Source organism: Pan troglodytes, chromosome 14, assembly GCF_028858775.2.
Source record: "Pan troglodytes isolate AG18354 chromosome 14, NHGRI_mPanTro3-v2.0_pri, whole genome shotgun sequence".
Classification (NCBI taxonomy): Eukaryota; Metazoa; Chordata; class Mammalia; order Primates; family Hominidae; genus Pan; species Pan troglodytes.
The window spans coordinates 55,675,734-55,698,991 of NC_072412.2; the positions used below are offsets into that span (position 1 = coordinate 55,675,734).

Sequence of the window (23,258 nt, forward strand, 5' to 3'; positions counted from 1 at the left end):
CCCCCCTCCTCCCGCCAGGCACATGCGCAGAATCATCGTGGTGCACGGCTCTCCCTTTGCTTCTTCGGTTGCAGTCCTCTTGCTTCTTGCGCGTGCGTGTAGCGCTTTTGCAAAGCCGCGGAGGTGAAGTGAACTTAGAGGCTGTGGGGCCGAGGGGTCCTCTTATAGCTACCAGCCCACAGGCATTTAGTCTACGTTGGAGGTAAACAAATACGGGTCCAGCTTAGGAGAAAAGAAAAACGTCTTACAGCCAGTGTCTAAACTCCAAACAACGGAATGTATCAATGAGACCTTGTATATGGATACACGTGCATTTAAAACCGCCCTGCCGGCTTGTAGAGCTCTTGCCGTTCTCCAGCGCTTTACAGGGGTTATCGCACTTCAGCCTCGGAACAACTTTACCAGGTAGGAACTATTACTGTTCTCGTTTTGAAGACCAGGAAACCTAGGCTCAGAGACGTTAAGTAATTTGCCCAAGACAGCACAGGTGGCACAGAAGTGGATGAATCCACATCTGTCAGATTCAGCAGCCCTGGAGTTCTCTACCACGCTGTACGATTCAACCTGAGCCCACACAGGAGGCGTGGTCTCCTTCTTCAACGGTGTGTGTGTGTGTGCGCGCGCGCCTGCCTAGAGTTAATGATTAAGTTTGCTGAAGCCCTTCTTCCCGGTCCTAAGCTGCCTGTTGCGAAGACGCTTTCATTGAATTCAGTTTCTCTTACCGTCTTAACTTGTTCATAAACTTTTTGAGATAGGAATGGGCAGTTTTTCTGTGTCGCTTAGGATGATTTTCTTTTTAATGGCGTGATAAGTGAACTGAATCCAGCAAAGACGAGTTTCTGTTGTGCAACACGTTGGTAAACTGACAGCTACCACGTATTGACTGTGTACTGTGTGCTGGGCACTGTGCTAAATAAATGATTTACGAATTAATCGTGTTTATTGCTCACAACAGCCTTATGAAGTAGGTATTATCTTCACTTTACAGATGAGGACACCTGAGGCTCAGATTAAGAAATCTGCCCCAAAGTCTTAGAACTGGTAAGTAGAAGCACCATATCTAGGCAAACCTGTCTACCTTCAAAAAAAATGGGCACTCTGATAGGACAATTAACGATAATAAAGTTGTAATTTTTTTTTTTTTGAGACGGAGTCTCGCTCTGTCGCCAGGCGCGATCTAGGCTCACTGCAGCCTCCACCTCCCGGGTTCAAGCAATTCTCCTGCCTCAGACTCCCGAGTAGCTGGGACTACAGGCAAGCGCCACCACGCCCAGCTAATTTTTGTACTTTTAATAGAGACGGGGTTTCACCATGTTGGCCAGAAGGGTCTCGATCTCTTGACCTCGCGATCCGCCCGCCTCGGCCTCCCAAAATGTTGGGATTACAGGCGTGAGCCACCGCGCGGAGCCCTATAAAGTTGTAAATATTTTAAAACCTTCATTGTGAATGTTAAATAAGAGAGTAGATATGAAAGTGCCTGAAGTACTAATAAGGAAGTGGGAGAAGGGTAGCATGGTTTGCATTATTTAAGTGTCTTGGAAAAGAAATGGATTTTAGCAATTTGAGATCAGCAAGAAGTAACGTGGCAGAGTAGTATAAATACACTACTTAATCTCTGGTACTTTTTTGCACTACTTAAGTGGGCCGACTCTGGAACCGAGCTGCCTGGGTGAATCCCAGCTCCACTACTTACTAGCTGTGCCTTGTTGGGTAAATTATCTGTTGGACCTTTTGTAAAACAAGTACTATTAATACCTCATTGGACTGTTGTAAGGATGTAAATGAGCTAACATATTAAAGGAATTTCAACAGTGCTTGGCATATTAGTAAATGTTTGTTATTGTCAGTCAGTCATTGATCTTTTAAACTGGCTTCTTTAATGGTTGTTTAAAAATCAAACTACAGTTAGTGCCATTAGGGGTCAGCATTTTTTTTTTTTTTTTTTTTTTCTGAGAGGGAGCCTCACTCTGTTGCCCAGGCTGGTTGGATCACTGCAACCTCTGCCTCCCGGGTTCAAGCAGTTCTCCTGCCTCAGCCTCCCATGTAGCTGGGATTACAGGCGCGCGCCACCACGCCCGGCTAATTTTTGTATTTTTAGTAGAGACGGGGTTTCACCATGTTGGTCAGGCTGGTCTCCAACTCCTGACCTCGTGATCTGTCTGCCTTTGCCTCCCAAAGTGCTGGGATTACAGGCGTAAGCCACCGCGCTGGGCGGGGTTAGCATTCTTATTCAAGAGCTCCTTAAAATGATAAATCAAACTGACAAATGATTTTTCCCAAATATGAATAATGATCCCTGTTAGGCAAATAAGGATGTTAATTTATTTTACCATCTCATAAGAATAATACCTGGAAATGGAATAGATTTATTGCTTTTTCTGATTGTTAAGGTTAAAAAACCCAGGCCCATCTAAAATATATATAAAGTAAAAATCATCCAAATTTCTAGCATTCAGGGATAACCACATATTGTTTGTACTTTAAAAATATAATGTACCTGTGGGGACAATCAGCTAGGGGGGGTCTGAATAAGTGGTATATTTGGGAGACATGTGTAAAATTGTACTAGAACTTACAAATAGGTAAGTAGCACAATCTGGTTTCCTCACTGTAGAATTTTTTATCTTAGTCCCCTTTTAGATATAATATGTCAAGAGAATTCTAAAGTGATGATGATAAATGATAACATTTATTGAAGACCTAATATGTGTCAGACACTGGGCTAAGCATGTACATGCATTTTTCCATCGAATCATCATGTAACTCATTAAGTGGGTGCAATTATCTCTATTTTGCAGAGACTGAAGTTTATGTGTAAGTCACTTTTAGAAGATTTAAGTCTAATTGTGTTTAAAGTCTTATTTAAGAAAAAATCTTTCATGAAAGCTTCTTGATTTGCTAAAATGGGAGAAAACAAAATCAACTAACATACAGTAGTTCCTATGCCTGAACAGAGAGCCCGATTGTAAAAAACGGTCTTTTGAAAACTAAGAATTTTATATTTGACCACAAGGGGGTGCAAATTCCTGAGTTAAATTTCAAAGGAAAAACGGGAAAAGTGCTTTTACTTCAGACCATCAAATTCGTGGGTTAAAACTAGTAAGAATTCCTGCCTGGAACTTTAATACCCTACAAAGTAATGTACTTTATAAGAAGAAATAACTCAATTACTTAGGTGCTCAATTAGGGCAGAAGTGTCAGCTTGCTTTCTTCAATACAGTCAAGAGTTAATCATCCCTCCCCCACCCCTTTCCACTCACAGTTAGTTTGTGTCTCTGCATACCCCTCTTTACTTGTCAATAAGAGTAGAACTGAAGTCATAATTTAAAATCTGGGGTTTTGCTCTTGGAAACTGAAATGCAATCACCAGCTAATGGATGCTAAATATGGGTAGTGTGAAGAACAGAGGTCTTGTAATTTCTATGCTTTTTTTCCCTCCTGCTGAAATTTATAATGAGTAAGCTACAACTGATGCAATGTTGGCTTCAACATATTAACTTATTTAGATAAAACTGTGAAAGCTATAGGTCTGTTCATCTTTCAAGAAAGAATGCAGGCCGGGCGCGGTGGCTCACGCCTGTAATCCCAGCACTTTGGGAGGCCGAGGCAGGCGGATCACGAGGTCAGGAGATCGAGACCATCCTGGCTAACATGGTGAAACCCCGTCTCTACTAAAAATACAAAAAAATTAGCTGAGCGTGGTGGCAGGCGCCTGTAGTCCCAGCTACTCGGGAGGCTGAGGCAGGAGAATAGCGTGAACCTGGGAGGCGGAGCTTGCAGTGAGCCGAGATCGCGCCACTTCACTCCAGCCTGGGCCACTGAGCAAGACTCTGTCTCGAGAAAAAAAAAAAAAAAGAAAGAATGCAGACAGTACCTTGAAAACAGTATATACTACTGAATGTATTAAAAACTTTGCTTAGCAGGGTTTTCAACTTCCTTTTATTTTCGTGTTGGTCTTGTTTCTCTGAGATGGGACTTAATTTAAAAAATACAACTTTTTTTGGAAATAATTTCAAATTTACAAAAAGTTACAATATTAAAAAGAGTTCAAAGAACATCTATATCATTTGCTTGCTCTTGTACATGGGTGAGTTTTCTTTTTCTCTCTCTCTCCATATACACAGTCTATAAAAAACACACAGAGGAAAAATACAAGAAAAAAACTTTCAACCCATATCAAGGTTTTATGATTATAGTTAAAAATATACATATCAAAAAGTCAAACTAAAATTTTGCAGTGTTGACACTGCCAAACTATTCTTTTAAGGAACATTGGTGTTCTATCAGCTAGTCCAGTGATTTTTGTTTTTTTAAGAGACAGGGTCTCTCTATATTGCCCAGGCTGGCTTCAAACTCCTGGACTCAAGTGATCGTCCATTCAGCCTTACAAGTAGCAGGGACTGTAGGCAAGTGCCACTGCACCCAGCTCAGTGATTCTTAAACTTTGAAAATGTGTTGAAAGTTATAGACCCTTTCTCTAGAATCATGCATGTATGTGAATAGTTTGCATATAGTTTCAGAGGTGGATGATGGTCCATGGAGTTCCTGAAGAAAAGTAAAGGAAAAATTATTCATACATATGGTAGGCAGAATAATGGCCTACCAAAGATGTCCAAAGATGTACATGTCCTAATCTCTCTGGGATTTGTGAATATGTTATGTTACACGGTGAGAGATAATTCAAGTTGCAGATAAAAATTAGGGTTGCTACTCAGATGATCTGAAAATAGATTATTCTGGATCACCTGAGGAGGCCTAATTACATGGTCCTTTAAGTGTGTAAAGGGGAAGTAGAAGAATCCATGTCAATGATGAGATGTGAGAAAGCCATTGCTGACTCTGAAGGTGGAAGGAGGCCATGAGCCAAAGAATAGTTCATGAGCTCTAGAAACTGAAAAAGGCAAGAAAACAGACTCTTTAGGAATGCAGCCATGCCGACATCTCTATTTTAGCCCGTTAAGACCCATTTTGAATTTCTGACCTCCAGAACTGTAAGATAATACATTTCTGTTGTTTTAAGCCACTAAGTTTATGGTAATTTGTTTAAGGTAATTTTAAGGCATTAGGAAACTAATAAAGGATGTGAACAGTCATTTTGTATGTGTGTTGATGTGTGGTTATGGTAGTAATTAAGTGTGTGTGTGTGTGTGTGTGTATACATTTTTTAATACCACCTAGGTATTTTTCTTTTTTTCTTTTTTTTTGAGTTGGGGTCTCTGTCTCCTAGGCTGGAGTTCAGTGGAGTGATCTCGGCTCACTTTAACCTCTGTCTTCTGGGCTCAAGTGATCCTCCCACCTCAGCCTCCCGAGTAGCTGGGACCACAGGTGCCCGCCACCACACCCACCTAATTTTTTGTATTTTTTGGTAGAGGTGGGGTTTCGTCATGTTGCCTGAGCTGTTCTGTAATTTTTTGCTTAACAAATCCATAAAAAGTACTTCTTTATCTTTTTTAGAGGTCTGTGAAGTGTCAGACCTCAAGATGGACAACTATTTAATTAGATATAGCATCTTATCTACTACTGAAATTATATTCCTACACAATTTACTGAAATTTCTTGGTACGAATGTGATGAGCTTTTCCCAAAAATTTACCCATCTACATTCCCTTTATAAAACGCAACCTTTTGATTTACAGTTATGTTGACAATATCTTTGTTCTGTCAAGTATCTTGGATAATTTCTTCTCCCTGTAGCTAATTGACAGATTAAAAACAATTAGAAAATTCTCCTCAGAGGTTATTTAAACAGTATATAATTATATGCTTTACTTAGGTATCAGCTTAAGAGAATAAACTGTTTAGAAACAGATTTATTTTGCAGTTGGTAGATTATTTTAATGGAAGATCAATACAGGTACTTAATTATCTATAAATGTTTTGTGAGCAAGAAACTTTTTGTGATTTTTTTTTAAAGGATACCAATATTAGTTACATGGGGGAAAATTTATACACACATCAGGAAATGTACTTGTTTTGGGAAATTTACATGGTTTAGAGCTCCAATTTCTAGAAGTGGTTAGAACAGATTCATATATAGCATTTTCAACTTTGATTCTCTGAATATACTGAGTTAAGATTTTTTTTCCTATATGAGGAGTTATTTTGCTTACAGTATTCTTGACCACAAATCATGGAACTAAACTAAAATTCATTTACGACTAATAATGGTCAACATTTATTGAGGAAGTATGACCTTTTTTATTTTGTTGTTGAGACAGAGTCTCACTCTGTTGTCCAGGCTGGAGTACAGTGGTGTGATCTCGGCTCACTGCAACCTCTGCCTCCCGGGTTCAAGCAGTTCTCCTGCTGCAGCCTCCCAAGTAGCTGGTACAACATGTACCACCAGGCAGCTAATTTTTGTATTTTTAGTAGAGATGGGGTTTTGCCATGTTGGCCAGGCTGGTCTTGAACTCCTGGCCTCAGATGATCCGCCTGCCTTGGCTTCCCAAAGTGGCGTGAGCCACTGCACCTGGCTGGGAAGTATGATTTTTTTTTTTCACCTACCAATAATGATTCCTGGAAAGGGATAAACCCATTTGTTTTTGTTAATCTTCTTTCTAAAATTAATGTTAAAATGTTGGCCTTAAATGAGATATTAAATACGGTGTTTTGAAACACTGCTTTTGAAATAATATATACTTTGTGAGAGCTTAATAAAGGAAATTTAGCCTATTCAGGATTGGAATCATAGAATCTTAAGAGTTAAAATATGTCTCTTCTTACTGCCACCCATTGTCTAAGTGTCCCCTGAGGCTACTGAGAACAAATTTATTCTCACCTACCTACAATAACCCTTTAAATATGATCATTATTTTTTTGAATCATAATGACAGCAGAATTCCCACTCCCAAACATCCTTTAATGGCTTCTTTAATGTGTCTTTAATTGTTTTATGCTCTTAAACCCTTCACCATCTTGGTTTCCTTCTTCTGGTTATTCTTGTTTAACAAGGCCCCTCTCAAACAGTGACACCCAGAATGGTATTAATTACATATATATACTATATATAGTCTGAAATATACCATGGGTGGGTATTAACTTTTTGTCCTATCCATTACAATTTTTGTATTTTGAGAACAATTTTAGATCGTAACAGGGACTCATAAATAATGGAAATGGATGTATTGGAAATGTATCAAAAGAAAGTTTTAAAAGTTTTAACATAAACTACAGGAGTAAAAAACTTAAAAATTACAACTTATGACTTTCTCAGAGACTTTATTGAGTTGGGATGAACTGGAAGTTGTGGAGGATAGGGAACCAGGAATCTATTACATTCATGTCTTATTTATTTTTAATAAACTGGAGTAAAATTGAGACTCTGGTCTGTAGGAGATATGACTGAGGATGTGTGATCAGTTGTCTAAGACAGTTGAGCCTCATACTACATTTCTATTCTTAATATGTAAAATGTATTTCTTATAGTACAAATCCCTTTTGGCTAGGAAATTCTTATATGTTTAAAATAAATTAACCTTTTAAGGCAGCTCTGAAGAAGTAATTTATTTTAAATAGGTGAGCAGTTTATAGCTCTTATGGGAATACTTTTTCCTTATTTTTTCATCATAGGATTAGACCCTGTGTTTTTAATTTAAGTCCTTTAATTTTTGCTGTTAATGTTTAATTTACTTGGTGACCCCATACTGTTAACTTTTGACCAAGTGAACTTGGGACAGTATATACAAACTGTTTACCTAATTTTAAGGAAACTCTTTTAAAAATAAGATAGGTTTGATGTGAAACAGAAGATTAAATTCATTTCAACTTTCCATGTAGAAAAATATCATATGTATTTAATCAAATAACTTTCCCCCCTTATTGGAGGATGTATTTTTATCAGCATGGAGGTTTTGTTTTTTGTTTTTTAATAATTAGATGTTTATGCCATTGGCAAAACAACCCAAAGCTGACCATGACCAAACTGCAATACTTTTAATAAACTGCAAGACTACTAATATAGTAGATATAAAACCCTTTCCTGATAAGAAATTTTTATAGCGTATGACTGAATCTAACAATTCTCCCTCTACCTTTATTTATGCTCGTTTACTTTCTTTTATAGAAAATTGAAATTCCTAAAGTTTAAGTTTTTAGATGTAAAAAATGTTAGTATATACAGTTAACTTAAGTTCAAGGTTTCTTTTAAACCACTTGATGTAATTTACTTTGTATATAGCTTTTATTTGCCTTTTTAAAATTATTATTACAATTTTTTTAGACAGAGTATTGCTGTATCATGCAGGCTGGAGTGCAGGGGCGTGATCTCAGGTCACTGCAACCTCTGCCTCCCCAGTTCAAGCAATTCTCGTTCCTCAGCTTCCCAAGTAGCTGGAATTATAGGCGCAAGCCACCATGCCCAGCTAATTTTTTTTTTTTTTTTTTTTGTATTTTTAGTACAGACAGGGTTTCTCCATGTTGGCCAGGCTGGTCTCAAACTCCTGATCTCAAGTGATCCTCCTGCCTCAGCCTCCCAAACTGCTGGGATTATAGGCATGAGCCACTGCACCCAGCTTATTTGCCCTTCAAACTAGACCTGTGGACTTGCTTTTGAACATTTTCTCCCCTAATTATAGAATACATGTGCATTAAAGAAAACTGAGAAAAAAATCAGGAATGATTGGAAGGCATTGCTTCTGAAGGCCTCTTAACAATATACCTCTCTCCTCATCTCCTTTCCCAGTTGACCAAAGAAGGCTCCGTGTTTGTCTTTTATGTATATTAGCATGATTGAATTTCATCCATTTAGCCTTATTGAATACTGTACTTTGTTTCTCTTCAGGAAAATTACAGTTTGATATCTTGTGGGACAGAAGGTTTCATCTTTCAGTCATCAGAGAGCAAAGTAGGAAAGACTTAGAGAGGCAAAGTCCCTCTGCACCTAAGGATACACTATTTTTACTCTAAGGGGGCCATGAGGGTTTATTTACTTTCATCATTTTGGGGTGAGGAATGGTTAGAAACTGAGGGAGCATAAACAGGTTAAGTATTATCCATGACAGTAGGGTGGGAGTTAATGGAAGCTCATTTATAGCAGTTCTACTTCCTGATTTATGGGTATGTGTGGTGCATTTTAAAGAGATTCTGGTGAACTAACAAGGTGTAATAATTGTATTTTGTTATATATCATATTATTGACTGCCAGACCGCTTAACATGCAGCTTAATAATTATTATGGATATCTTTAAATATGCCACATTCACTTTATTCAGAAGTGAACTGATAAGCAACAAGCTGCCATGTGCTGAACAGTATTAGGTACTGGGATAAACAAGAGTTTTAAATGCTGAGAATAGTGTAAGCTATATATGTTTCTGTATAGCCTTCATGGTTTGCTAATAAGGTAATCTGTTGTCATTTCATAATTGAAATACTAGGGGGAATGTTGTAAAAATGCTCTTTATTATTGTTATTTAAATGGAAGTATTTTGTGTGGTTTTATAGTCATGGTGGGAAATCATGAGTTTTTGGACTAGGGTAGTGATGGTTGGGATAGAAGATGAGGGAAAAATCTGTAATGCCTCCCTGGTCCCTGGCCTGGTTGTAGAGTACAATGGTGGTATCATTAACCAGGACAGGGACAAGTGGAGGAGGCTCATGGCTTTTGAGAGAGAGAGAGAGAGAGAATATGTGTGTGTGTGTGTGTGTGTGTATGTTTATGGGTGTGAGATGGAACGCTGGGACATGAGAGGGAGATGACAAGTCCAGTGAGGACATTTTGAATATGAAAGATTAAGCACTCATGGGATACCTAAGTAGGGAAGTTCAGTAAGGAGCTCAATATATACGACCGAGGCTTAGGAGAAAGGCCTGGGCTGGAAATGGATATCACTAAATAGGTGGTAGTTCAGATTATGAGGGAAATGGATGCCATTGCTCATAGAGACTAAACATAGAGGAAATGAGAACCAAAATTAGTAAATGGGCAAAGTAAGAGGAAGCAGCAAAAGACTGAGAAGGAATGGCTGAGAGAGGGGCAGGAACACCAACAGAGCTCAGAGTTAAAGGAGCCAGTGGTAGAGAGGTTTCAAAAGGAAAGAAGTCAGGAGTGTCAGAAGGTAAAGACAGGCCAAGTAAACTGAAAAAGATAAAAGGATTTGGCAGTTCTGTCATTAGTAATGTTTGCCAGAACACTTTCAATGAAACAATGGTGGCAGAATTCTGTTTGTGTTGAGTTGAAAAGTATATTAAAATAGGGAAAGGGGCTGGGTGCAGTGGCTCTTGCCTGTAATCCCAGCACTTTGGGAGGCCCAAGCAGGCAGATCACCTGAGGTCGGGAGTTTGAAACCAGTCTGACCAACATGAAGAAACCCCGTCTCTACTAAAAATACAAAATTAGCTGGGCATGGTGACACATGCCTGTAATCCCAGCTACTCAGGAGGCTGAGGCAGGAGAATTGCTTGAACCTGGGAGGCAGAGGTTGTGGTGAGCCGAGATTGCGGCATTGCACTCCAGCCTGGGCAACAAAAGCGAAGCCCCGTCTCAAAAAAAAAAAAAAAAAAGAAAGAAAAAAAAGAGAATGGTTATAATAAATGTGTATTATTTCAAGGCTCTTGACATTTTCTTAAAAACAAAAGATGATAATTTTAGGGAGGAGGTTACAGAATAGAGTAGGAGATCTACAAGAGAAGAGAACTTAACATTTTTATAAAGTATGGGGACAGAGTCATCAGAGAGGAGAAATTAGAAAGGTATAGTGAGATCTAGTAGGAGATAAGGGTGCAGGTAAAGGAATTAACCCAGAAAAGAGAAAGGATACCTTTTCCTCTGAGACTAGAAGGGAACAGGTAAGATGGTTTTATGTATAACTTGTAAATCTAGAGCAGGAAGTTGAGGGAATTCATAGCTAATAGTTTTAGTTTTTTTTTTTTTCTGATAAAGGAGTCATAAAAGAGATAAGGGTAGAGCTGAAGTAGCAAGTTTGAGTTGAAGTAAGATGGTACAAAATATACGCTCTAGGTAATGGGAGAGGGAATTAATGAGGGAGGAAGGTTGTTAGCAGAAGAGGGTGATGTACCTGAGAACCTAGGCTGGATAGGAAAAGACACAAAGCATGTGGGAGATTGTAGTTTGAAGAAATGAGATTGTAGTTTGAAGAAATGAGGAATGGGTATCAAAATTAGGTAAGAAAGCAGGTATTTAGGGAGTAATGGAGTAAAAAAACTGCAAGGATAAGTAGTTGTAGTCAGAGATCAATATACTGGACTCTTACGGCTGTAGAATAATTTCTTGGTTATCAGAAGATAGAGGGTTTAGCTTTGGGTATGGATTACTGAATGAAGTGGTTTTATGGGGTCAGAGTTCATAGTTTTTCAATGGGTTTTCCATATGGACACTGAAGTGGGAGGTGATGGCAGAAAATGCAGGGGAGGCAGATACTGTCAGCAAAGGGCCAGAGTCCTCAACAAAATGGAATGACTGGGTAATTAATAAGAACGAAAGAAAGGAGTAAAAAATTCCCAAGATTGTTTCATCATGCCTTTTTTTTTTCCTCGTAAATTAAGAGACATGAGGGTAAGGACTATGTCTGAATTAATCCAACAAATGCAAATATTTGTTGAATTAATAAGTGAATGATAAACTCATGTTGAATAAGTATTTCAGAAAACTTGTTTTTTTTCTTATTATAAGTAGTTGATATTAAAGAAAATACAAATAAGCAGGATGTAGGAAAAAATAATCCCATCAGCCAGAAATACCTACCCCCAACACCCTTTGTTATTAAACTTTTTGCTTAAATCTGTTTGTTGTTCATATATTTTTTTCCTAGCAATATTCAGTTGTACACTTTAACGTCGAAATAAGTATTTTCTTATGGAATATAAGGATGTGCTATAATTTAAGCAGTTCCTTATTTTGGGGCATTTATATTGATTCCACCCAAGTTTCTTCAACTGGTAAAACGAAAAACCTAATAGCTATTTTTTTTTTTAGACAGAGTTTCGTTCTTGTCGCCCAGGCTGGAGTGCAATGGCACAATCTTGGCTCACTGCAACCTCTGCCTCCCAGGTTCAAGCAATTCTGCTGCCTCAGCCTCCTGAGTAGCTGGGACTACAGGCGTATGCCACCATGCCTGGCTAATTTTTGTATTTTTAGTAGAGACAGGATTTCACCATGTTGGACAGGCTGGTCTTGAACTTCTGACCTTGGGTGATCTGCCCGCCTCGGCCTCCCAAAGTGTGGGGATTACAGGCGTGTGCCACCACGCCCAGATAATTTTTGTATTTTTAGTAGAGATGGGGTTTCACCATGTTGGCCAGGCTGGTCTTGAACTTCTGACCTCAGGTGATCTGCCCGCCTCAGCCTCCCAAAGTGTTGGGATTACAGGTGTGTGCCGCCACGCCCAGCATAATAGCTAAATTTTTGCCTTACTTATTTTCTTAGGATTCTTAGAAGTAGATTTTCTAGGAGGGGCTTCATAGAGATCCTATTTATCTTTATTTTAGGGCCATTTCTAACAGGCTTGTTTATGTGCATTCCATCCAGGATTGGAATCCTGGACAATGGACAGTGTTGCAGGTATTGACTGATGCAGGCATGCTGACAGCCACAAAAGTGAGAACTGTTAATCACAGGTCTTTCTTCACAAAAAGAATGATGGGTATTTTTAAAACTTGGAATCAAGTATAGTTTTCATGAGCACAGTAAGAGATGATTCATGAGCTGAATACAGGATATAGTAGTCAATTCAGAAATGCATATTCAAATTAAATAAAAAACTCTTACAATAGTCTATATTTGTTGATAATACTGAACTTTAGTAGAGGTTTTTTTCCATAAATTTTAAAACTGTGGCAAAATACTCATGAAGTTTATCAACTTAACCATTTTTAAGTGTACAGTTCAGTAGTATTAAATACATCCATTATGTTGTAACCATCACCACCATTCATGTTTGTAACTAGTAGAGGTATTAATATACCAATCTTGAATAGTCATCAAAGTCACTCTACCTCAAACTTTTCCACAAAAGTATGGTTAATAGCAGAGAGGAGTGAACAATTGCCTTAAAAACTTGGTCCCAAGCTAGAATTCTTTTTAGCTTCATGTTTTGTCTTAAATTTAATGTAAATGTAGTGTTATATACCATAATGTTCCTATATTTAGTAAAATACAATGATACATTTTTTCAGAATCTCTGAGGGAGGTTGATCCCCTTAACTTTGGCAATTTTGAGATGAAGTCTTGCTCTGTCACCCAGGCTGGAGTGCAGTGGCATGATCTCAGCTCACTGCAACCTCTGCCTCCCGGGTTCAAGCGATTCTCATGCCTCAGCCTCCCGAATAGCTAGGATTACAGGCATGTGCCACCATGCCTGGCTAATTTTTGTATTTTATTAGAGATGGGGTTTTGCCATGTTGGCCAGGCTGATCTTGAACTCCTGACCTCGGGTGATGCGCCTGCCTCGGCCTCCCAAAGTGCTGGGATTACAGGCGTGAACCACCATACCTGGCCTTCATTTTTCTTTTACGGTTTAGCCAAGGCTATTTATAGTAGTGTATGTCAAGGAGTAGACTGATTAATGTTCACCCTCTTCAAATGTGAGTGTCACAGAAACTGAAACTCACAGAGTAAAAATTTAGAAGTATCTTTTATATTATATTTGCTCTAGTAATCAAGCATACTTCTTCATTATTAATGCCATGAGACAATCTTATTGTACAAATAAAGAGAATGATTTCATGTGCTGGCTAGGGCCATAGCCCCACCTTTCCAAAGAGTATCAACTTTTCAACTATCCATGCATTATGACTCCAGAGACTTGTAAACCCTCTCAGGTGTAATAAATTTTTTTTTTTTTTTTGAGAGGAGTCTCGCTCTGTTGTAAGGCTGGAGTGCAGTGGCGCTATCTCGGCTCACTGCAACCTGCGCCTCCTGGGTTCAAGTGATTCTCCTGCCTCAGCCTCCCGAATAGCTGGGACTACAGGTGCGTGCCACCACGCCCAGCTAATTTTTGTGTTTTTAGTAGAGATGGGGTTTCACCATGTTGGCCAGGCTGGTCTCGATCTCTTGACCTCATGATCCACCTGCCTTGGCTTCCCAAAATGCTGGGATTACAGGTGCGAGCCACTGTGGCCCGGCCCAGCTGTAATAATTTTGTTCTTCATGCCTGGTCCCATTTCAGGAGATTGGTTATTACATTGAAGGACAGTAGCAAAATTGGAACTAAAGTCTGAGTCTCTTAACTCCTAGTTGAGGGTCTTTCCAATTACACCAAAAGGAAAACAGTTACATATAACAAGAGATAAGACTTACTCCTACCTGCCCCCACAAAACCACTTTAAGCCATCCTAAGAACGGTCTCTTTTTTCTCCCTCCCTCTCTCCTTCCCCACCTTTCCTTTCTTCTTCTTCTTACCTTTTTTGGGGGTAACTCCCAACCACCCCAGTTCTCAGAATTAAAATGTTAAGAATATTTTAGTACTCTTCAAGATACAAAGTAGACTATTAGAGTTTTTTGTTGTTGTTTCTCAAGCTTGGGACATAAAGCTCAGAGATCAGAACGGTAGAATTTTAGAAAGGAATAGATAGGATACATGAAAAAGGCTGCTGGAATATGAAAAAACTGGAGTAAAAATAAGCAAATCAGTACTTCTGAAATGAAGCCTTCATTGGTAGAAAAGAGTGTAGGTCACAAAAATGAATTAGCAGAAGTTCTTGATTTCTAATTATTGAAGATTCCTATCTAGTGGTATTCTAATATGCTTACCAAATTATGAGTTGCATTACTTTTTAAAAACCTAAAACCAAGTCAAGAGTTACAGAGTGACCCCGGTTTATTTTGTTTGGTAAGTTTTCAGTTCCAGTTATTAGGCAAAACAAAAATTGCTAATACGTAACAATGCTGAAACAGGCGATTGGTAGAATAAAACAAAAGGGATTCATATAGCTTTTGTACTGTCTTCTTGAAAAAGTCATATTTGGCCATAAAAGCTAATACATGCTTTAGGAATGGAAATGATTTAACCTGATTTTTTCAAGTAAGATTTGTTCAAGAATAATGGGCTTATGTTGTCAGTTGTGGGTTCAAGCATTAATTCACTTTGGACTGCTTCTATTCAACAGTATGCTGTCTGTACGTAAAGAGTTACATGGAATTTAATTTTAGCATTGGAATCTATTTGAGATACCATTATCTTTTATATTCAAATGAAAAATTATGGGCCTCTAGAATTAAGTGTTACTAACCTGCTATAGATAGAATAATAGCTGTATCAAAAGGAAAAAAGCAAGGATAATATGTGTATAGGGTTTGAATCATACAGTCTCACTAGAGATGTGTTTTTTAAAATTGTGAATGTTTGTTGATTCATTCAAAACCGTTTGAAAATTGTGAGGGAGCCAGAAAAGGGGAGAATACTTGGATGTATAATTTAGATGTATAGTTTGCTTGCTTATCAGGGAATAGTTAAGTTCCTTTTTTCTGTATATTTTAGTTGGTGAAATTAACAGTTTTTGTTCTTTTAGATTACCCTGTAAAAGAACATGGCATTTTATAGATGAGATAATTGAGGCTCATACATGTTGAGTTATAATGTGTGGAGGAGTCTGATGTGCATCCAAGTCTGTCTGCCCCAATGTCTCTGTTTTTAACCATTATCCTCAGAATGAAATACATTCATATAGTAGAGACCAATTCTTAAACAAAAGTCATCTTTACTCACAAAATTAATCTGTGAAGTACCCACTGTTCTCAGTTTCTCTCCCTCTCACTTTTTCTTTCGAGTGCTTTGCAGTTTTTAATGAAAGTGAATTTTTTTTCTGAAATTATTATTTTCATGTTTTTTATTAGAGGATTAAATTTGTTGCTAAGATCATTTAGTAAGTCTTTTGCAGTCTTTTAAGATTAGACTTAAGTGTAAACTTAAAGATTGCCTTGAAGTATATTATTTAGCTATATTGCATTATTATTCCTTATGTAATGAGCTATAGACTGAGCACTCCTTGACAAATCACAAGAATAAGACCCAAAGAATCAAACTTTCCCAAGTAACTTAACTGCATCCCAGGACAAAACTCAGGAACATTTAGAGGAACAGAAGACTATGCAGCAGCCAACAGATAAAATTCGCAATGCCTTGCCAGGCACGCAAAGAAGCCAGAAGAAATAATCCACAATGATGAAAACAATCAATCATCTGAAAGTGACCTTAAGCAGAGAAAGATGTTAGAACTAGTAAAGACATTGAACATTATTATAGCTATATTCTATATTTTCAGAAAGTAGAGACATGAAAGACATTTTTAAAAACTCAATGCAGTTCTAGGGATGAAAACTACAATATCTGAGATCTACTAATGTTATTTGTAGCAGATTAGACATGGCAGAAGAAAAGGTTAGTGAACTTGAAGGATATAGCAAAAGAAACTACTCAAAAATGAAAGAGAGAAAAAAGAATGACAAAAGCATCAGTGAGCTATGGGACAAACTTACAGAATCCTTATGTAAACATAATCAGAGGCATCAAAGGAGAGGAGAGGCAGATACAAAAGGGATATTTGAAAAAGTAATGGCCAGAATTTTCAAATTGGACAAAAACTATTAACTCACAGATCCAAGAAGCTCAACAAGAAGAAAACTACACCAAGGAATGTCATAATCAAATTATTCAAAGCCAATTATAAAAAATATGGAAAACAGCCACATGTTATAGAGTAACAAAGATAAGGTTGACAGCAGATTTCTCATTAGAAACATTGCAAGTGAAGAGACAGTAGAACATAAAGTACTGAAAGAAAAAAATGTTAACCTCAGCAAAATATCATTCAAAAAACAAAGGCAAAATAAAGATGTTTTCAGACATACGAAAACAACTCTTTACCATCAGGTAGACTGAAGGTAGACTGTGGTAGGGTGAAGATGTATACTGCCCTAGGGCAACCAGTAGAATAACAAAACAGTTATAGCTGATAAGTCAACAAAGGAGATAAGATAGAATCACAAAAAAATACTCAACCCAAATGAAGGTGGAAAAAGGAACAAATAAGTAGTGAAACTAATAGAAAAATGGCAAGGCAATAGACTGTAATCATATCAGCAATCACATTAAATGCATATTATCTAAATATCCCACTTAAAAGGCAAAGATTGTCAGATAAAAAGCAAGACTGCTTTTGGACCTGGATGAACAGGAGGCACCATCACGGAAGTTGACTCCTGCCACAACAATGACTGAAAGGTTCAACACCAGAAGCCCAAGAGCCAGGACATCTACTGAAGGCTGTTGGTTAAGCTGTATATGTTTCTGGCCAGAAGAAACTCTACCTTCAACCAAGTTGTGGTGAAGAGGTTATTTATGAGTTGCACCAAATGGCCATCTCTGTCTCTTTCCTGGATGATCTGGAAGATGAAGCTTCCTGGCCAGGAAAACAAAACAGCTGTGGTTGTGGGGACCATGTTCAGGAGGTGCCCAAACTGAAGGTGTGTGCACTGCACATGAGCAGTTGGGCCTGCAGCCAAATCCCCAAGGCTGAGGACAAGATTCTCACCTTTGACCAGCTGACCCTGGACACCCTCAAAGGCTGTGGCACCATCCTGCTCTCTGGGCCTCACAAGGGCCAAGAAGTGTACTGGCATTTCGGCAAGGCCCTGGGAACCCAGCACAGCCACACTAAGCCCTGTGTCCACTCCAAGGACCAGAAATTCAAGCACATCAGAGGCTGATGGGCCAGCCAAGGCTACAAAAACTAACCCTGGATCCTCTATCTTATTAAAAAGATTTTGGCCTGGGCGCAGTGGCTCATCCCTGTAATTCCAGCACTTTGGGAGGCCAAGGAGGGCAGATCACTTGAGCCTAGGAGTTCAAGACCAGCCTGGGCAACAAGTGAAACTCCATCTCTATAAAAAATTCAAAAAAAAAATTAGTTGGGCGTGGTGGTACATGCCTGTAGTCCCAGCTACTTGGGAGGCTGAGGCAAGAGGATCGCTTGAGCCCAGGAAGTCAAGGCTCCAGTGAGCCATGATCGTGCCACTGCACTCCACCCTGGGCCACAGAGTGAGACCCTGTCTTAGAACAAAACAAAACGAAACAAAAAATTTTGGATGGTGGGGGAAAGGAAAATAAAAAACAAGATCCAACTATATACTCTCAATAAAAAAACACATTTTAGGCTGGGTGTGATGGCTTCCAGCACTTTGGGAGGTCAAGGCAGGTAGATCACCGGAAGTCAGGAGTTCAAGACCAGCCTGGCCAACATGGCGAAATCTTGTCCCTACTAAAAATACAAAAATTAGCCAGGCATGGTGATGGGTGCCTGTAATCCCAGCTACTTGGGAGGCTGAGGCAGAAGAATTGGATGAATGCAGGAGGCAGAGGTTGCAGTGAGCAGAGATCATGCCACTGCACTCCAGCCTGGGAGACAAAACGAGATTCCGTCTCAAAAAAAAAAAAAGAAAAGAAAAAGAAACACATTTTACACACAAAGACATAATAACATTAAGAATAAAAGGATGACCAGGCACAGTGGCTCATGCCTGTAATCCCAGCACTTTGGGAGGTCGAGGCAAGAGGATCACTTGAGCCCATGAGTCTGAGACCAGCCTGGGCAATATGGTGAGATCCTGTCTCCACAAAAAATTAGCCAAGTGTGGTGGTGCACACCTGTAGTCCCAGCTACTTGGGAGGCTGAGGTGGGAGGATAGCTTGAACCCAGGAAGTCAAGGCTGTAGGGAGTGGTGATCACGCCACTGTACTCCAGCCTGGAGTGACTCAAAGTACAGTCACTTTGAGACAGAGTGAGACTCTGTCTCAAAAAAAAAAAAAAAAAAAAAAAGGTAAAAGGATGGAAAAAGATATATCATACTGATGCTGGCATTAGTCAAAAGAAAACTGGTGTGGCTATATTAACATGAAATAAAGTAGATTTCAGAGCAAATAATATTACCAGGAATAAAAAAGGCCATTTTATAATAATAAAAGGGCTGGTTAATCAGAAGGATACAATAATCCTACATGGTTTTGTCTCAAATAATAAAAGCTTCAAAATATGTAAATCAAAAACTGACAGAAGTGCAAGGAAAAACAGACAAATCCATAGTTAGAGATTTCAATACCCCTCTTTAAATGATTGCTAAAACAAGTAGAAACTTACAAGGATATAGTAAACTCAAGCAACACTGTAACCAAATTAACAGTACAGGTTGAGCATCCCTAATCTGAAATACAAAATGCTCCAAAATCCAAAATTTTTTGAGCACCAACGTGACCCAATACGTTGGGTCCTATTCCCAGGATCTCTTATTATATATATATAAATGTTCAGAAAATCCAAAAAACTTTGAAATCTGAAACACTTCTGGTCCCAAGCATTTTGGATAAGGGATACTCAACCTGTAATAGAATATATATTCTCTTCAAAGTATACATGAAACATTTACCCAAATCGATCATATTCTAGGCCAGAGGTTATCAAACTATGGCCCTGAGGCCAAATGTAGTCTGTTTTTGTATAGTCCATGAACTAAAAATGGTTTTTACATTTTGAAAGATTTCTTTCAGAAGAAAAGAAAATATGTGACAAAGATCATATGTGGCCCACAGAGTTTAAAATATTTACTGTCTGATCCTTTATAGAAGTTTGCCTGCCCCTGTTCTAGGCCATAAAACATGTCTCAGTAAATTTTAAAGGATTCAGATAATGCAGAGTATGTCTTCTGACTACAGTAGAATTAAAATTAGAAATCAATAACAGAAAGCTGTCTGGAAAATCCCCAAATGTTTGGAAACAAAATAACATGCTACTAAATAACCTTCTAATAACCCATTGATTAAAATAGGAGTGCAGTAAAATTAGAAGGCATTTTGAGCTGAATGAAAATAAAAACAAAGCATATCAAATTTTGTGGCATGCCACTAAAGCAGTATGTAGGAAGACATAAGCAAAATGCTTATATTAGAAAATATAAAAAGTCTCAAGTTAATGAGCTTCCACCTTAAGAAATTAGAAAAGAAGAACAAATTAAACACAAAGAAACAAAAGAAATAATAAAGATCAAAGTAGAAATAAATGAAATGGAAAACAAAATAAATTGAGAGTATTAATGAAACCAAACCCTTGTTCTTTGAGATAAATAAAATTGATAAATCTTTTGCCACGCTGATCAGGAAAAAAAAAAAAAAAGAGAGAAGACACATATTACCAATATCAGGAATGAGAGGTGAAATATGACAAATTCTACAGATACTTAAAGAATAGCAAGGGAATATTATGAAAAACCTTAAGCAAATAAAATTCAACAACTTAGATGAAATGGTCAAATTCCTTGAAAGACATAACTACCAAAGCTTACTCAAAAAGAAGTACAGCCAGGTGCAGTGGCTCACGCCTGTAATCCCAGCATTTTGGGAGTTTGAGGTGGGCAGATCACTTAAGTCCAGGAGTTCGAGACCAGCCTGGGCAATGTGAAGAAACCCCATCTCTACTAAAAATACAAAAAAATTTAGCTGGGTGTGGTGGCACATGACTGTAGTCCCAGCTACTTGGGGGGCTAAGGCGGGAGGATAGCTTGAGCTTGCGAGATTGAGCCCTGATAATGCCACTGCATTCCAGCCTGGGTGAAAGAGTGAGACCCTGTCTCAAAAAAAAAAAAAAAAAAAAAAAAAGAAAAAAAAGAAAAAAAAAAAAAGAAAAAGATAACTTCCAAAGCTATGTATCTATTTTTAAAAAATTAATAGTTAAAAATATTCTCACAAAGAAACACTGGTGGATTCTTCCAGACACTTAGGGATAAAACTGTGTATACCAATTATATACAAATCTTCCAGAAAACTGAAGAGGAAGGAATACGTCTCAATTTATTTTTGGGGGCCAGCATTACCCTGATACCTAAACCACACAAAGCCATTACAAGAAAAGAAAACTATAGCCCAGTTTCCCTCTTGAACATGGATGTAATAATTCTCAACTAAACTTTAACAAGTCAAATCCAACAAAATATAAGAAAGTTAATATTACTGGATGAGGTTTATCCCAAAAATATGTCATTGCTTTAAATTAAAAAATTAATCATTGTAAGTCACTATATTAAGCTAAAAAAGAAAATCTGATCATTTCAATAGACACCCAAAAAATCTGACAAAATCGTATATTTGTTCCTGATTTTAAAAAACCAAAAAAAAAAAAAAAACCAAACCTGTTAGCAAACTAGGAATAGAAGTGTACTTTCTCAACCAGATAAAGGACATCTATAAAAATCCTACAGATAGCCTTATGCATAATGATGAAAAACTGCATGCTTTCCCTTTCCCCCTAAGATAAAGAATAATACAAAGATATCTGCTCTGACCACTTTCATTCAACATCAGAGGTTCTGACCAGGGCAATCAGGCAAGAAAAAGAAATAAATCGCATTCAAGTTAGAAAGGAAGAAATACAACTGATGATAGCCATCATTCCTAAGAGTTCCCCTTGCCTCTTTATAATCCTTGCCTCTTACCTCTCTCCCCAGGAAACCACTGGCCTGTTTTCTGTCACTATAGACCAGTTTGCATTTTCTAGAACTGATATATGTGGAATCATGCAGTATGTTACTCAATTTTTTTTGTCAGTAATTGGTAGCTTATCTTGCAATCAAAGTTCATATACAACCATTTGATCTTCATTCCATTCCCTCATTAGTCCATAGAGTGTCAATCAATTTTTCTTTCTTTTATTTATTTATTTTAACGAAACAGGGTCTTGTTGTGTTGCCTAGGCTGGAGTGCAGGCTTACTTCAACCTCCAGCTCCTGGGCTCAGGTGATCCTCCCGCCTAAGCCTCCAGAGTAGCTGGGACTACAAGGGTGTGTCACCATGCCTGGCTAACTTTTTAAAATTTTTTGTATTGATGGGGTCTTGCCATGTTGCCCAGGCTGGTCTGGAACTCCTGAGCTCAAGACCTCCCAAAGTGCTGGGATTACAGGCGTGAGCCACTGCGCCTGGACTCAATTTCTGTACGATGATGACTTTCATATGTACATCAACAGGCCAGATAGCTTATCAAGAAAGCTTGTCCTCTGTCTTCTAGTAATATCCCACTTAGATCTGACATTAAGTTTATTTTTTTCCTTCAAGGTATTTCTTCCAAATTTCTTGGCTGTTGTTGGTGACAACACAAGTTTTTGGACCTTTAAGTTTACAATCTTAGGTTCATTTCCTTATTTTATTTCTTCCCTATAGGTAAATGATCACTAAACTTGTTACTTCTTATAGTTACTTCTTTGTAAGGCACTGCAGATATGTTTCTTTTCATTTTTAAAATTGCCCATTTAATTCAAGCTATTAAATGTCAAGCTTGTACTATATCAAGAGTACTATATATCAAGACTATAGCCTCTTGATATTTTCCCTACCCTCCCATCCTGCCATACCCATGTCTCCACTAGCCTATATAAAACATAAAATACTTTTCATCAAACTCTCTGTAGAGAAGTGTTGCTGGGCGAATAAGAAAAACCTGATTGACTAGAAAAAGCAAATGTAAATGTAATCTCCTTTCTTTTCAGTGATTCTACCAGAAAGGAATGAAGAACAGAACCTTCAGGAATTGAGTCACAATGCAGACAAATATCAAATGGGAGATTGTTGCAAGGAAGAGATTGATGATAGTATTTTCTACTAGCCGTTGGGAAGATAAAAGGAGACAGAAGATTGAAGCCTTTGCCAGCCATTCTTTCCCTTTTTGCTTCCAAACTCCTCAACTGGGAACCTTCATATGTGCAGTATTTATATTGGATCATACTGGTGATTATAAAAGTTCCTAGGAGGCTAGAAGAGCCAACCAACAGAGAAGGGAAAGCAGTCTGTTCTGAACATAGGGACATAAGTTCATTCATGCCAAGTATCTTTCCAGCATGTTTCTCCCATTTAGAATATCTAGCATGTAAGGCCTTTCAAGATTAATATAAGCCCAATATCAGCTCTTTCTCTTTGTATTTCATCTCTTTCTACTCTCCTATTTGTATTTTGTGTTCCTATCAAAGTGTCATATCTGGGAGATGACCTGCCTTATCCTGTTCTATAACAGTTTTGTTTGCTGCTGTGTCTTTAGAACAGTGCCTGGCACACAGTAAGCACTCAATAAATCTTTGATGAATGAATGAATGGTTATCTTTTCTCTCTGGCAATCCAAATTCACCACTCCTTAAAAATTCTACATAAGATTTGCTGGCTGGGCGCAGTGACTCACGCCTGTAATCCCAGCACTTTGGGAGACTGAGACAGGTGGATCACCTGATGTCAGGAGTTTGAGACCAGCCTCAACATAGCGAAACCCCATCTCTA

The 23,258-nt window shown here is 38.2% G+C and overlaps 1 long non-coding RNA gene and 1 pseudogene across 1 annotated transcript; both read left to right on the forward strand.

Moving 5' to 3' along the window:
* The first annotated feature begins 270 nt into the window (after positions 1-270).
* Positions 271-22,615, forward strand: LOC134808198 (uncharacterized). The gene is made up of 3 exons (XR_010150736.1): positions 271-405; positions 989-1,041; positions 22,481-22,615. It is a non-coding gene; the product is annotated as an uncharacterized LOC134808198 (long non-coding RNA).
* Positions 9,959-17,775, forward strand: LOC104001847 (large ribosomal subunit protein eL18-like; annotated as a pseudogene).
* Positions 22,616-23,258: the final 643 nt, after the last annotated feature.